The sequence below is a fragment of the Protopterus annectens genome, chromosome 9.part0 (assembly GCF_019279795.1).
Source record: "Protopterus annectens isolate FY-2018-M chromosome 9.part0, PAN1.0, whole genome shotgun sequence".
Taxonomy (NCBI): domain Eukaryota; kingdom Metazoa; phylum Chordata; order Ceratodontiformes; family Protopteridae; genus Protopterus; species Protopterus annectens.
This window is the reverse complement of record NC_056743.1, coordinates 1097798732-1097814057: the sequence shown is the minus strand read 5'-3', so window position 1 is coordinate 1097814057 and position 15326 is coordinate 1097798732. Positions and strand designations below refer to the sequence as shown.

At 40.6% G+C, this 15326-nt stretch overlaps 1 long non-coding RNA gene and 1 other non-coding gene across 4 annotated transcripts in view; one reads left to right on the top strand and one right to left on the bottom strand.

Moving 5' to 3' along the window:
- Window positions 1-297: 297 nt before the first annotated feature.
- Window positions 298-387, bottom strand: TRNAR-UCU. Its single transcript is given in 2 exon segments — window positions 298-333; window positions 351-387. It is a non-coding gene; the product is annotated as a tRNA-Arg (tRNA).
- A 383-nt stretch (window positions 388-770) lies between these two features.
- LOC122811837 overlaps window positions 771-15326 on the top strand; it is a 627052-nt gene continuing 612496 nt past the window's right edge. For all 3 annotated transcript variants that reach the window (XR_006366297.1, XR_006366296.1, XR_006366295.1), the window contains exon 1: window positions 771-1533. This is a non-coding gene — a long non-coding RNA (uncharacterized LOC122811837). The remainder of the gene's footprint in view (window positions 1534-15326) is intronic.

Below are 15326 nucleotides of genomic sequence, written 5' to 3'. Positions count from 1 at the left end.
AGCAGTAGTGCTGCTGACTATTAATCATAAACTAAATAAAACAGGATTATCATTTGAAACTATGTGAGTTTTTATAGTTTGATAAAAAACTGCTTTAAGTCGTTTAAGAGTTCAAGGACTATTTTTGTTTACTAATAAACACTGCCAATAAACACCATGGAAATGTCCCTTTTTCATACATACGATTTTACTAGCAAAGTAACATTACTAGTAGAATGAATTTAAGTACACATATTTACATTAACGCTAATAAAATTTTGTGAAACTAATAGTCCACATTAAAAATTTTATAAAAATTGACTCTGGTGGGACTCGAACCCACAACCTTTGAATAGCTTCTTTCAGCTCCTTAGAAGTCCAATGCGCTATCCATTGCGCCACAGAGCCGCCGAAAAACTTTCTTACACTTTGCTTATATGAAACGTGATTGACATGATGTTTCTTCACTAATTTTTTTTTTTGTGTGTAGTATTAGACATACAGATGTACATAGTGAAACAGACCACCTTTGTTTACACTGCAGACTTTAGCGCTATCGCGTTCAAAATAATAGGGGACCCAGTTTCAACAAGTGACTTGTTCCGGTACTCCTGCTGTCTGGAACAGATTACAAATACAGACTTGATACTTCAGCGTGCAAAAACAAAAAGTAGGCGCAAAGTAAACTTTGTGCTCATGGAAACATATGCATCAAATGCATTCTGAGTGGACAAAAATAAATAGGAATAACAGACAGCCACTGTAAAGTTAACTATCTATGTTGCGTTTGGTTAAATAATATCAACCGCAAAGCGAAAGCAAACGTGAAACTTGGGCAAAACGTAACCGCCCTCTCCTCAGTAAATGAAAATCTCGCGGCAGGAAGTAAGCCTTGTCTGTCCACGTGATTGTACTATTTTTCCGCAAATCTAGAGCCCAATAAGCACACCGGTTTGTAACGTGATTTTATACTTCTCAAATATCCAGATTTTTAGCTCATATTTGTGGTCTGTTCCCCGTAGAATATGTGGTTTTCTAGGAAATCGTTGAAGACTATAGTAACTAAGTACTAGCAGGCGTCAATCTCATGGCCGGCCTTAGACAGACGCGAACTAAGCAACCGCCTAGGACGCCCTACAGGCCAGCCTCATACAGGGTGCAAATTAAAAAAAATACTTCTCCACACTTTTCAATTGACTGTAGCATTGCGCCCTCCCCCACTTTCGTAATCCAAAGCACGACGATTCCACAGTACATAGAACACCCCCCTACTGTATTCTTCAACTCCCTCCCCCTGCATTTACTGCTCCAATTGACAGTATATAATTCGGATCACACCCGCCTCTTATTCCTTTCTTCACTGACGAGATTGAGGCGGGTGCATCTATTGGCTGTCATCGTTGCTTCCTCTTCCTGAATCTGATCTCTGGACTGGATGGTGTGAATCATCGGCAACCTGGTTTCCTTCAGCACGCGGGCTACAAACTCCGATTTTCTTTATGCAGTCGTGCTCCTTGTTTGCTTCACTTGCTTGCTTCATTGCTTCTGGTAAAGGTAAGTCGATGTGTGCAGTTGCAGGCAACTCTCACGCTTTGTCACTCACGCAAGATATTCTTTTCTCACGTATTGCTGTGTTTTCCTGCTCTGGGTTAGCTTTTATTTGTGAAAATGACCGTTCTTCCTGTTTTATTTATCAGCTGATCAGCCAGTCCATCTCATGAGCCCGTCTTTTGTGTGTCAAATTTCCTCATTGTGCTTACGGTGGCAGTGCATCGCTGCTCGGACAACAAAGGCACAGTCACTGAGCTGTTATAGTATTTAATCCTTGCTGCCTGCACCTTGTTTTAATACAATGCAACATATTCTAGCTAGCCAGTGTGTTATTTGGAGAATCATGTGTTTGCCAGCAAGCTAGTAGGTCTTTAAATAATGCTGTTTATTTTGGTGAATGAACTACGGTGCTGCACCCCGTTTAATAGCAGCTTTGGTGGCCTTACAGATGTGTATCTGGTTATTTTCTTTATACAGACGAGCGCATAAAGCGTAATGCAAGTGTTCTAGGCAAAATCAAAATTTGGGATTAAAACAAGTTAACCCAAGTCTTCCTGTTCACATTTCATGCCTGTTTTAATTAGCATTAATCGTATGACAAGTGCATGATAAGGGCACTGCAATGATATTTGATATGTCAAACTTGCGTTTAGTTTTATGTGCTTTAATGCAAAAGTTATGCCCTTTACCTGATACTTCAAGTTACTTCCAAAGTACTTGCTAACTTTTATTCTCAGTGTTAGAATGCTTTGCTAGTCTGCAAAAGTTGCATGCAGTATCTTTAAAGGTTGTGCTGCTAAATTTGCCTACTGGAGTCTGAATTATGAGTTATTTTAGACAAAGGAAAAATCTGAAATGAGAAGTGCTGCATACTGTCAGGGATAAGAACTGCATTCTTAATTGGTTACTGTTTTTTCCTAATTATATTCAGAATGTTGATAAATGAGCAGAAAGTAAAACAATCCATTTAATATTAAACAATGGAAAAAAAACACAGTTCAGTGCACCAGAAATTGTTATATGCTTTCTTATATAGTAAACGTATACAGAGGGCTTTGGTGAGTGTATTTAACCACTGGAAGTGATTTTCCTTGTATATTAAACATATACAGAAGGTTTTGCGGAGTACATTTAACCACTGGAGGTGATCTGCCTTTAGGCACTGTATCAGACTGTTATGTTGATGGGCTCATACTAGTGATTTTATGCTGACACATGATCGGTTTCTAATGATCATTATATAGTTATCTGCTATAGACTTTTATTGGTGCTGTTCTTTAGCTGTTGTAATTTAATTTGTAAACGTTGTCGGGACAGAGTGTTACCATGCTTTTTCTAACTCCTTTAGTTACCATGGTTCAATTGATGTATGAATAGTTTTTGACTTTTTAGCCATATAGTCTTGGATCACACTTTGGTACTTACCTGGGGTGCTTGCTAAATGAAGTTAGACTTAATAATGAAAAGTGTTTTTTAATTCCTTTAAGCTACGATAATAATTTTGATTCCTGAGCATGGATTTATTGACGGAATGCTATAGCTTTTTGATAACTCAGTATGGGAGTTGATATAGTTGCTCTCTGATTACGTATGAGAGAAAACAGATTTATGCTGTAAACCATTTTTAATAAACATTTTTATAAGACTGGTCCGATTCAGTACAGAAACTGGTGGTAGTGGAAGCATGTCATTGCAATGATAGGTCTACAAAGTTATTTTGTTAAAATCTTGGCTACATATAATCTTAGAACGTGAGTAATATATCTGATATGTGCAATATATTTTTACTTGGAAGGTAAGCATATATCTCAAACAGGATTTACTGATTTAATTTATATTCCCATTAGAATCATGGCTAAGCTTTCGCTGTTACCCAAAAGCAAGTGGTGTAAGTATACTTTTATTGTCACTCAGGCTATGATTTATAGAGATGCCTTTTAGGGTGGGTGGAGAGACTTGCTCCAGGTAGTGGAAAGCAGACGTGAAAAACTAAGCAAGGGTAGCATTAACAGTTTGGCAGTTGCCTTTGCTTTAAGGTGAGCTTAGTGCATTAGATGAAAGGTGCCACTTCAGCTGAGTGGTACAGTACAGCAGTTGCATGGTAAGGCAAGGCAGTGGTCTCATGCTGAGCTGCTCACACTTTTAAGAATGCATGCTCAGCTCACAGCAGAGCGAGTCAGGACCTACAACAGGTGGTCTCTAGGCACCGCATAGATTTAAGGAGATTCAGCCTTCAGTTGCAGTTTGCCTACATTACAAGGTGTTTTGTTGTATGAAAAGGCGTTCACTGATTGTTCGGGCATTTAAAAATTTGAAAGAACTGGAGTGGCTTTTGGGGGAGTGATTGACCTGTGGGCATGGCTCAAATAGGGGTGTTCCTTGACTATGGTGTGGGTGGGGCTTAAGGGGTGCCATAGCACTACTTCGACTAGGGTGCCATTTCAGCTAAGGCCGGCCCATTCTATTGTACGAGATGCCTGCTTAGAAATGGCTGCTAATTTCATTAAAAACTGCACTCTTCTCAGGATGTCATGCAGAGAGAATGAATGCAGGTGCAGTTTCTTCACAAGCTCTTGGACCAAGGTATTTTTTGTTAATTACATTGCTGGTAGTTGCTTTGGATCCATTTGTCTTTTTTGTTTCCTGCATTAAAACTTGCTTTGAGGCAGTTTTCATGATTGTTTAGCACCATTTCTAGACCGGAGTCGAAGAATATCCGCAGACTGATAAATCAAACAGCAGTAAGGCAAAACACATACATATGCCTGGCATTGTTTCTGATTTGACCTGCTAATATTCCTTTTTGCCAGCAACTGTACCCTGCATTGCCTGACTTAATCAAATCAATAATGGTATTTGCACTTTCCGTGAGAGTTACTAAAACTCACATTATTCCCAGGATGCCTTGCACATAAGTGATCAGTCACAAAACATGTGAATATGTGACAGTGTTACAAGATAAATTTAGTTTCCATGGTAACAAATCGGGTAGATTCTTACCTGTGATAAAGCGTGGGTAGGATTTTTGAAGGCTCAACAGCTGGCAGATGGGCACATTGCCCTGACTGCTATTTCCACAAAGAGCAAGTAAGTAGCAAAAAAAATGTTGAGAGCTTCCCAGAAAAAAAATAAACACACATAATTATAAATGCAGAAGTCCAAGTAATTCTGACTAGAAAGGAAGTGTATATCAAAAATACAATGAAACACAAAATTATCATACATGCTAATGTGATGATATTCAACTCCTCTCAGAATGGTTTCAGTTGTCATTATAGGCACATGACTGCTGTGTAGCCCTGCAAAAGAAAAAAGCTACACAAGTCTACAAAACAAGGAAGAGAAAAACTAGCTGCTGTGAGAATCGGAAAGGGTAAGTTGTAGAGCATTTTTTTGCTTAATTGTACGTTTTACAATGTATACTTAATATCCGTGGTACTTCACTTCATGATTGTTAATACTGATAGTTTGTAAAGCAACTGATTTATGTATAGTATTCATATCCAGAGCCTCAAGATACTGTTTTTTAGTCTTATGTAATGGTTTTGATGTGTTTCTGATTATATGATAACTTTTACTGACCAACAGCAGGAAAAAGCAATTTCAAAAAAGGAGAGAGAATCCGGAATGACCTAAAGCACATTTCAAAGAGTGGCAACAATTTTTGCAGAAGGAAAGAATGAGAGAAACACACAGCCGCATAGAATAATGAAACAATTTATCAAACTAGATGCAGGCCTAAAAGTGCAATTATAAACAGACAAACCACGTACATATAACACAGATAAAAAAACATAGAGATACTTTTCCGTTAAACCCCTACCTCACATTTTAGGAGCTATACTGCCTGATTCCAGAGATTACTGCAACAGACTTCCAAGAGATCCATAAGCTTACATAGCTGATTTAAACTCAGAACATAATAAAATCCATTTAACTGTATGCTGGGGGTATCGAACAAAGATAGCTGAAGATAGTATATAGAGTGGGCGCAAATCTTTGGCTGTCAGAACTTCTTTTTATGCATGAAACTGGCATACAAGTCTGATCATCAGTGGAGGGGGAGTGGCAGCAGATAAAACAATTGAACAGTCCTCCAGCTTAAATAATAAAAATAAAATTAAGCGGGGGGGGGGGGGGTTGAACGAAGTATGTATGTAGTGAAACACTTGGTTATGTATTGAAAAACTGTGCCTTAAAAATATAACCGATTGCTGAACTGACCACTGTAGCAGCAAGCTGGAGATAATGAGCTCCGAAGTACAGCAAGTCCAAGATGTCCAAGATGAAGTTATCAGGGAGGTTGCAGGGCCGTGTCAGCAAAGCCATCCCTGAAGTCCTTCATCGGACTTGATTGACCCTTATAGCATTTTGCTACCTTCAGTTTGTCCTCCCCCAAAGTGCCAAGTGAAGGTGGCCACAGCGATCACAGTCCAGGACCTAGCAGCCTGTATTCACTGTTTTGCAAGCCTTTTTTTATTTCTCTTGCATAAACAATTCAATATTTTTAATACAGTGTTGGTATTGTGAAGCACATACCATTCTTTGCTACATATGGGGCCCAGGACTTTTTGCATTCCTTTGCCATTTGGTTCCTTTGAAAGGTATTGGTTTTCAAAATGAAACTTGAAAAAAAAGACATGTGAGTTGCCTGCATGCATGCATGCAAGCATGAGAGACATATGAGTTGCCTTCATGCATGCATGCATGCAAGCATGAGTATGTGCAGCGACAGCAGCATGTCTAGCTGGAGAAGCCAGGAATCCGAATATTTATATTTTAAAATGATCATATAAATAAATATATATTTTTTCCTACCGTCTCTCCTCCCTAAAAAAATAGAGCCCATCTCAGGCAGATGTAAGAGGTCTGTAGCTCCTATGATTTATTTCTCTTCTCATTTTGCACTGCCTTTCGTTTTTTTCTTTACGATTTCACATTTCATGCAAAAAATAATCACTTGAGCTCATCACCACAGAAAAAGTGATTAATCAATTGTTTATGATGGAGTAGGAAGTCGATAAACAAATACGCTGAAATCAGACCATATACCACCTAAAATGCATGGTAGGGGTTTAACGGAAAAGTACCAACATAGATGTAAGCAGTCAAGTAACAAAGATCTGCAAATAGTAACTGACGCATCAAATCACAGGAAGGGTATGGCAGGGAATACAGCAGAGATGTGAGTTATACCACGAGGGGATTATAACAATAGCAACAGAAAGCAGGTGAAGATAATAAGATGCCGCACAAGCCTGTTCAAAGGGTAGCCACAGTGACCCTGTGGAACATGCAGGTAGTAATGAACAAAACCTTCAAGATACACAGATAAAGGGAACGACTTCTGAATTTAGTGGTACATGAGAATTATATAACTGCAGATTTACAATGGAATGTGACCGCCAAATAGTGGATGTAGCTATTGTAATACATGAGCCTTCCCTTCCATTGGAAGGTAGCGTAAACACTCTACCTTCCATACATGAATCCATGCTGTGACAATATACGTGTGTTTTCATGACACTGCAAGTGCCTTATTGTGCAACTGACACACACATACATATATTATAGAAACACAGAAACACTTTTACTCCTAGAATAAAACAATGCAGTCAGTCAAGTGCATAGGACACAAGTATGTATACACCAAAGAACTTCCAGCACAAGATGGAACAGTGTTGAATTATTATAGCCGTTGTGAATAATTTAATTGAAGCCCTTCCCCATTTTACAACCTATTAACATTTTGTCACAAAAACGTCACTTGTTCTACTAAAATAAAAATCAAACTATATAATATAAAAATCAAACTATATAATATAAAAAATCAATTTAGAAAAATCTCATATTCGTTAAAAGGAATTATATATATGTGTGTGTATATATGAGAGAGACACGGAGAGAAAATGGAGCAATTGCAGGTGGAAATATTGAGTTGTTTGCATTGTCACTCCCTACTCACAAGCTACATGACAGTGTTTCAGACATAATAAGTGTTTTATATATATTATTTATTTAAATTTGTTGACCGGGAGTGTCCGACTGGACGTAGGTCCATTTTCAGCGGACACCTGGGGAGAAAAGCTCCACAGTTAAAATAAACAGACAGTATATACATTGGATTACATAGTGAATAACAATTTACATAGCAATTACTTACACCCTATTTATAGATGAAGGACATAGTACATCAGTAGACAACTAGAATCTTTATCTGAAGTGCATACCAGACATTAACAAATGTTACAAGAAGAAGAAGTTCGTGCTGTATAATAAGTACTGGCTTATGAGCATATGAGCTTGCTATAATCAAGGTAGTTAGTGGAGTGGAAAGAAAGGTAGTGGTTTGATGGGGCGGATGATATTAGAGTGGGAGTTGCAAGGGCATAGCCAGCATGTTTTTAGTTGCGCTTTTAGTAAAGGTTTGAAGTGGGTGCATGATGGTATGGAGGTAATTGTGGGTGGGAGTGAGTTCCATAATTTGGCTATGGCGCAAGAGAATAGTGCTTCACCAGCAGAGTTATTGTCTTTAGTGATCTGCAAGTGATTTTTGCTGCTGGATCTTAGTGGTCTGGTGGTGCGATAGGGTTTGAGTAGATTCTGGAGGGATGGGACATTTAGTGGATGGTTTACTAGTTTGTGGGCGAGTGAGAGTTGATACCACTGAAGGAGGTGAGGGAGTTCAAGTGTGTGTGTGTGTGTGTGTGTGTGTGTGTGTGTGTGTGTGTGTGTGTGTGTGTGTGTGTGTGTGTGAGATGTGTGTAGGTACTAGGCTTATGGCCCTAGGGTGTGTGTGTAGGTACTAGGCTTATGGCCCTAGGGTGTGTGTGTGTGTGTGTGAGATGTGTGTAGGTACTAGGCTTATGGCCCTAGGGCCTGTATAAGCCTAGCCATAAATATGTACCCTGGCTTTCGCCACCATAGAAAATTATTTTCCTGTGCCCCTGTCGAGCAGAGCCACAGAAGTGATCCCTGGGGTGAATTTCGCATCCAATCATCAAGATTTTTCTTCAAGAGTGCTAATGAGGAGCTCTGTTTGATATAGGTAGTCTGTTCAGAGTATTGGAAGTTTTTGGGACAGGAATCTATCACTCCAGCATGTTCTCTTCTCTTTATTGTGGTGACAAGGTTTTAGGTCCTTAGAGTGTGTAGCTCTGAAGGATTGGGATTTCTTTAAGTGGAACAACAGCTCTGGGTTTGACATAGCTTTGTATGTTAGGCAGAGATCGTCCCTGAGTAGGCGATATGCGATGGAGTAAAGCTGTAGTTTTGTGAGACGTTCTGCGTAGGGCTTCTGTTTGAGGCCAGTAATCCTCTTTGTGAGGTATTTCTGTGGTCTTTCCAGTTGTTGTAGATGTCTTGTGAGGTACATACCAAAAGGGGCGTTGTACTCTATAATGGGTCTAATGAGTGATGAGTAGAGGGGAACAATGATCTTATTTTTTTCTGGATGAGAAGAATCCTTTTGTGATGAGATGAGCCACGTAGAAGGATTTCCTGACCACTGTGGTGATGTGATTATCGAAGGAGAGACTACTGTCCACCTGTGTCCCAAGGTCTCATCACATTTTCGGCATTAAGTACACTACCAGCTATGTGGCAGTTCATGGGTGCAGAGTTTTTACCAAAGGGGATGCCAATATACTTTTTGGCATTGAGCTTCAGGCCATGGCTTTGACACCAGGTATCTGTCTCAGTGCGGCCCTTTTGTAGTTTGTCCACATTGTTAGGAGTTTCGATTATGGCTCCTAGTTTGCAGTCATCTGCAAACTTTGTTAGCCAAAGACCTTCTGTGTTAGCCTGCACTTCAGAGAAGTAGATACCAAACAGTAGAGGACCCAGGACTGAACCCTGTGATTTGGAATCTGCTACTTTCACAGTGTGGGTTCTGTCCGTGAGCCAGTTAGCAACCCATCTTGTGACATAGGGATTTATACCTAGTTTAGTGAGCTTATCTATAATTCCAGAGTGGGGGATTGTGTCGAAAGCCTTGGCGAGATCTAGATAAGCTGTGTGAACCATTTTACCCTCGTCTATGGCTTTGGTGACTGTTTCAAAGAAGTCAATCAGGTTTAGGAGACATGATCTGCCTTTTACAAATCCAAACTGGGTAGGGTCCAGAGTTTGGAGGTTACCAATGGGAATATAATTTTTTCTTCCAGTACTCCACAGAGGTTTGAAATATGACATCCCACTACCTGTATCACCTAGTGATATATATCTTATGATGGCCCTTAAGTATATTTCTTTTTATCCAAAGTGGTCATATACTAAGACTTAACCTTTCTATCCGAAAGTACTCTGTAGGTTCACAGGTTGTTACCAGACTTGCAGTCCAGGAGAATGGAGTCTAGCTCAAATTCCCAATATCCCCTGAGCAATATCTGGTTAAATAACATTCTCAAGGTCACACTGTAGGAAAATGAGGGGGTGAGGGAATCAAACCATGTACAACAAGAACTGCATCTTACTCTGCCTCAGCTGCCAGACTATAAATACAAGTAAAAGTAAACCTTGCTGTGGGTGGATTATAGGTTCATAGGTTCATACTAGGCTATCTGCCCAAGGGCATTTATAAGCCTAGCCCATAGTTATGTGGCTTTCGCCACCCCTTTAGTTTGAATAAAACTATGCCTATTATTTTGCTGTGCCTCTGTCAAGCAGTGACACTGAAGTAATCCCTGGGGTATATCTGCGATCTCCCATCCATTGGTCAAGATTCCTCTTGAACAAGGCCAGCGAGGTGCTCTGCCTCACATGTACCGGGATTTTGTTCCACAGCATAGGGAGTCTCTGGGTGATGAATCTGTCCCTTCAGCACGTTCTATTAATAACCGTGTCAAGGTTCAAGTCTCCCGCCCTTGTGGTTCTGAGGGATCTAGATTTTTTGAGGTGAAGCATATTCATCAAATCTGGGTTTGACATGGCCTTATATGTCAGGCACAGGTCACCTCTGAGCAAGCGGTATGAGACTGAATAGAGCTGGAGTTCTTTCAGTCGGGCAGCATAAGACATATTTTTGAGACCCTTTATCCTTTTGGTGAGGAACTTTTGGGGCCTTTCCAGCTGCTGCAGGTGTCGGGTCAGATCCGAATGGGGCATTGTACTCTATCATAAGTCTAATGAGTGATGAGTGCAGGGGGACGATGACCTCCCTTGCTCTAGATGTGAATCCCTTCATGATCAGGTGGGCAATGTAGAAGGTTTTCCTGACTACTTTAGCAACATGAGTGTCAAACGAAAGGCTAGTGTCAACCTGGGTCCCCCAGGTCCCTGATGACTTCTTCTGTGCTCAGTGGATTGCCACCTATATGGTAGCTAGGGGTAACCTTGTTTTTCCCGAAGGGTATGACTATGCATTTCTTGGCGTTTAATTTTAGGCCATGGCTCTGGCACCAGTTATCCGTTTCTGTGAGGCCCTTCTGAAGGATATCTGTGTCAGAAGTGTTTTCGACTATGGCACCCAGTTTGCAGTCATCAGCAAACTTTGTCAGCCATAACCCTCCTGTGTTTGCTTGTACTTCAGAAAAGTACATGCCGAACAAGAGTGGACCCAGGACTGAGCCCTGTGAGACACCACTTGTGACAGGCTTTGAGTCTGACATGGCTCCAGCAACTCTGACCCTGTGGGTTCTGTCACTTAGCCAGTTTGCAACCCATCTTGTGATGTATGGGTTTACATTCGAGCTGATGAGTTTTTCGATGATACCTGAGTGGGGTATTGTGTCGAAGGCCTTTGCCAGGTCAAGGTAGGCTGTATGGACTGCCTTTCCCTCATCAATGGCCTTGGTGACTGTTTCAAAAAAGTCAACCAAGTTTAAAAGGCATGATCTGCCTTTGACAAAGCCAAACTGGGTTGGATCCAAAGTCTGCAAGTTCCCTATGTCTTTATTTATGAGTTCCATTATGATCCTCTCCATGGCTTTGCAGATGAGGCTTGTCAAGCTAATGGGACGGTAATTTCCAGGGTCAGTGGAGGCACCGCCCTTGTGAAGTGGGACTACAGTCGCCGTGCGCCACTCCTTGGGTACGTATCCTGAGGTGAGGCTAAGATTAAACAGCTGTCCTAACTGCGGGTTTAATTCCTCATTGAGTTCATGGAGCACACAGCCGGGGACACCATCCGGTCCCATGGATGCTGTGTTTTTTGCCTTGGAGAGAGCAGTTCTCACCTGGGTGTTGGAGATGTTTGGGGGGCTACAATCCTCTGGTATAGATATCTCTCCTTTTGGGGAGGGGGGGAAGAAGTTTGCACTGAACCTGTCAGCCAGTATGTTGGCAATGTGTGTAGGTTCAGTAATCTTCACATCATTTTGAACTAATTCTGAGCATATCTGGGAGTCTCCTGCTAGGTTTCTAACATAGCTAAAGAAGGCCTTGTGATTGTCTTTTGTGTCCTTGGCGATTTTTCTCTCAAAATTTGCCTTGGATGATTTTATGAGAGCTCTTAGTTTTTTACTTGTAATGATCAAAGGTGTCTTACCTTTCAAGGATTTTGCTCTATCTTGTAGTAGCTTCCTCCTTTTGTTGTAGAGCTTGTTTATGGCTGGGGTCCACCAGACTAGACGCTTGCCTTTGGTACAGAGAGTCTTAGTTTTGTTTGGGATTGCCTGATCCATGCAGTCCTGTAGGTGCTGGTAGAAGGCATTTGTAAGTGATTCCGTGGTTTGAGTAATGTTTACCACTGGCTCAGGGGCCTTAAAGGAGACAACACTACTAGTTTTTAGAAGTGTGAAGTCGGCTTTTGCGAAGTTTTTCACTGTGGTCTTCTTTTTTATTTCAGGTGGGGGTGGGATGAGGACCTCCAGCGAGATTAGTTTATGATCTGATCTCACCAGTGAGGGGTATACTTCCAGTGTTGAACATTTTGATCCCATGTTCGTGATGATGAGATCAAGTATGTTTTCTCCTCTTGTGGGGATGGTGACTAGTTGTTCCATGGCATTTGAGTTTATGAACTCCAGGAACCTTTGGGCTTGAGTAGTGTTCCCAGTCTATGTTAGGGTAGTTGAAGTCACCTAGTGTGATGGTGTTTGGAGATACATTTATCCCCTCCAGTGTTTTCAGGAAGGCCATGTGAGGTTCCTGAGTTTGAGAGGGTGGCCTGTAACATGCTACAAATTGCAGAGCAGTCTTGCCTATGGTTAATTGCACCTGGATGGTCTCCGATGCATCGTGCGTTGCCACCAACCTTGAGGTGTGGGTGTCCTTTATGAATATGGACACCCCCCCTCTTTTGGTGTTGTCTGGATTTTGGGGCCCGAACGCATGATATGAGGTGAAACCTGCTAGTGCTGGGGTGCTCTCAGGAGCCTTGAACCAGGTTTCTGTCACAGCACAGACATCGATGTTCTCCATACTGAGAAGGGCCTCGAGTGCGTGCATCTTGAGATTGAGACTTCTTGCATTGAGCAGCATTACCCTTAGTTTTTTTCCTTTTTTGTGTTCTAGGGTGGTAGGTTTAGAATTTGAGCCTTGCCTAAAAAAGGCACTATGGGGGTGGCAAGAGCCTTTGCCAATATCCGGAAGCCCAGGGGTGACGGGTGCAAACCGTCCCTTGCGAAGCAGCGTGGCTTGTCCAGCATGTCATCCCAGGCAGACAGACATTGGATCCCCTTTGAATGACACTAGAATTTAAGTCTATTATTAAAGCTGATCATCTTATCACTGTATTGTGGCATCATTCTAGGTGAAGGTAGGATACTGCTCAAGGTCAGGGTCATACCTGCTTGGGCTACATAATCAGAGAGCTCCTCAGTGTCTCTTTTTTTCATGTAGTCCAAGGATAAATTGTGAGCACTGATATTCTTAACGGACTGCCAATGGTCTTAAGTTTCTTCTCTCATTTGATTCCCAATCAGACAACAAAGTCAAAAGCCATCAGTTGAAAAGGACTTGACTAGTCCTGGTGCCACAGGTAGCCTACAGCCCTAACTTGGATTTTAATGTTTTTGCCACTGAGGAGAAAGCAGTATCATTTTTTTTGCTTGGTATTCTATCAGTGAACAGAGAACTGGATTTGGAAGAGTAGCACGGCAAAACTTTGGCAGCATTGGGAGCTGAGATTTGAGGAGTCAGGAGGGGGTTATGGATAGATCAAGGACAGAGAGCACATCTTGCAGTTGTGTAGCCCATGAGCCAAGAGGCAGTAGTAAATGAGCAGTACCATCAGAAATTGCTAGTTGTCGTCGACCTAAGTGAGGACAGAAAGGTAACCGTACCAGGCTGCAGGTGGGGACAGAGGTAACCAAGATCAGTTGTTTCTTATATTAGTCTGTTGGTGTGTTGCTCTTTACGTAGTCTGCCTGAATACAAGCCAAGGTTAACAGTGCTGTAGTGTAGTTAAGATTATGTAAAGGAACTTAAATATGGAGTAACTCCAGACCAGAACCCTACATTAAACCATGCACACTCTGATCCAAAATGTAAATGCAATAATGTTCAGCTGCTGTGCATTGTGCTTTAAATATGATTCTTTCAAAAGAGGCTGTACCACAACAATTACTCAACACTTTTAGTCCTGTACTTACGACATTATAATGTGCTTTTGGTGAATTTCCCTTTTTTCTGCTTTTAAATTCATAGTTAGATCTGACGTATTAAATAAGAAAAGTAAATAATTTCTATACTTATATAATTCAGACTTGCTTATACGACTATTGTAATTTTTGAAAGGTAAGTATGGAATCTTATTAATTCTGTGTTTCCACTAAGTTTCTTTTGCTGACTCTACCTTATATTCTCACCTTGTTAGTTTTTAGTTAAATACTGACTGTTAAGCAATTAATCCATTTGGATTAAAATTGTCTGACTGCTATCTTTTGCATTTAGTTTTTGTCCTGAATTTTAGCTGACAAGAAAGCAGGCATATGCTCAGTTATTTTCTTTTGATTTAATGAGTTTTCAGTCTTTGTACAGATTACAAACATGTGTGTTTTACCAGTTTGTGGTAAGCCACTGAAGCATTAAATGAGGAATTAAAACATAATCTGTTTAGATTATGATTATCTGAATGTCATATTTGCATTTAGTTTTGCCCTGAACTTTAGCTGACAGGAGAACAGACATATGCTCAGTTATTTTCTTTTGACTTTTTGTAGACATTACAAACATATCGAGTTCCTTAGTTATGCTGATGTTCCTAGACTTGGGTTTGTATGATCAGATTGCTTATTCTGCTACATATTAGCTAGCAGGAAATTTAGGGTACTCTAAATGATCAACATAAACTACAATTCTCCTCAGTAGGAGTTAAAGTCTAAAAAGATGCTTCTTAAAAGATTTGCAGTGATAAGGAAATGTGCCATTAATGCTTCAAGCGAAGACAACTAGAGCACAGCTCCTAAACCATTGTATTTGAGAAAGTTCGGGCAGAAAGCTTTTCTTTTTTCTTTTGAGAATGTAATTTGGTTATTTAGAGGATAACGAATTGTGTATTCTGTTAAATGCCCTGACCAACTCCATCTTAATGCTTGAAAGACGGTTTTCCATCCTTGCATCAAGAAATTGGTCACTTTTTGTACTGTGTAAAAACAGAATGTAATTCACCACGTTTTTGACGTTGCTGTGGTCCATGTTCATAGTTCTTAACAGTCCACATTTTTGCCATACGGTTTGGTCTGTTCTTCATAAAATTTCTGTTTCTGTAAAATCATTGAGGATTGAAGTCACTAAAAAATGACAGACATTTCAGTTTCAGATGTCACACACTTCAGAAAATGCATGTGAACACAAACCCAGTTATTCTGGTAACTTTCTAAGTTTATAAGAGCAATACCTAAAAGGTGTACCTA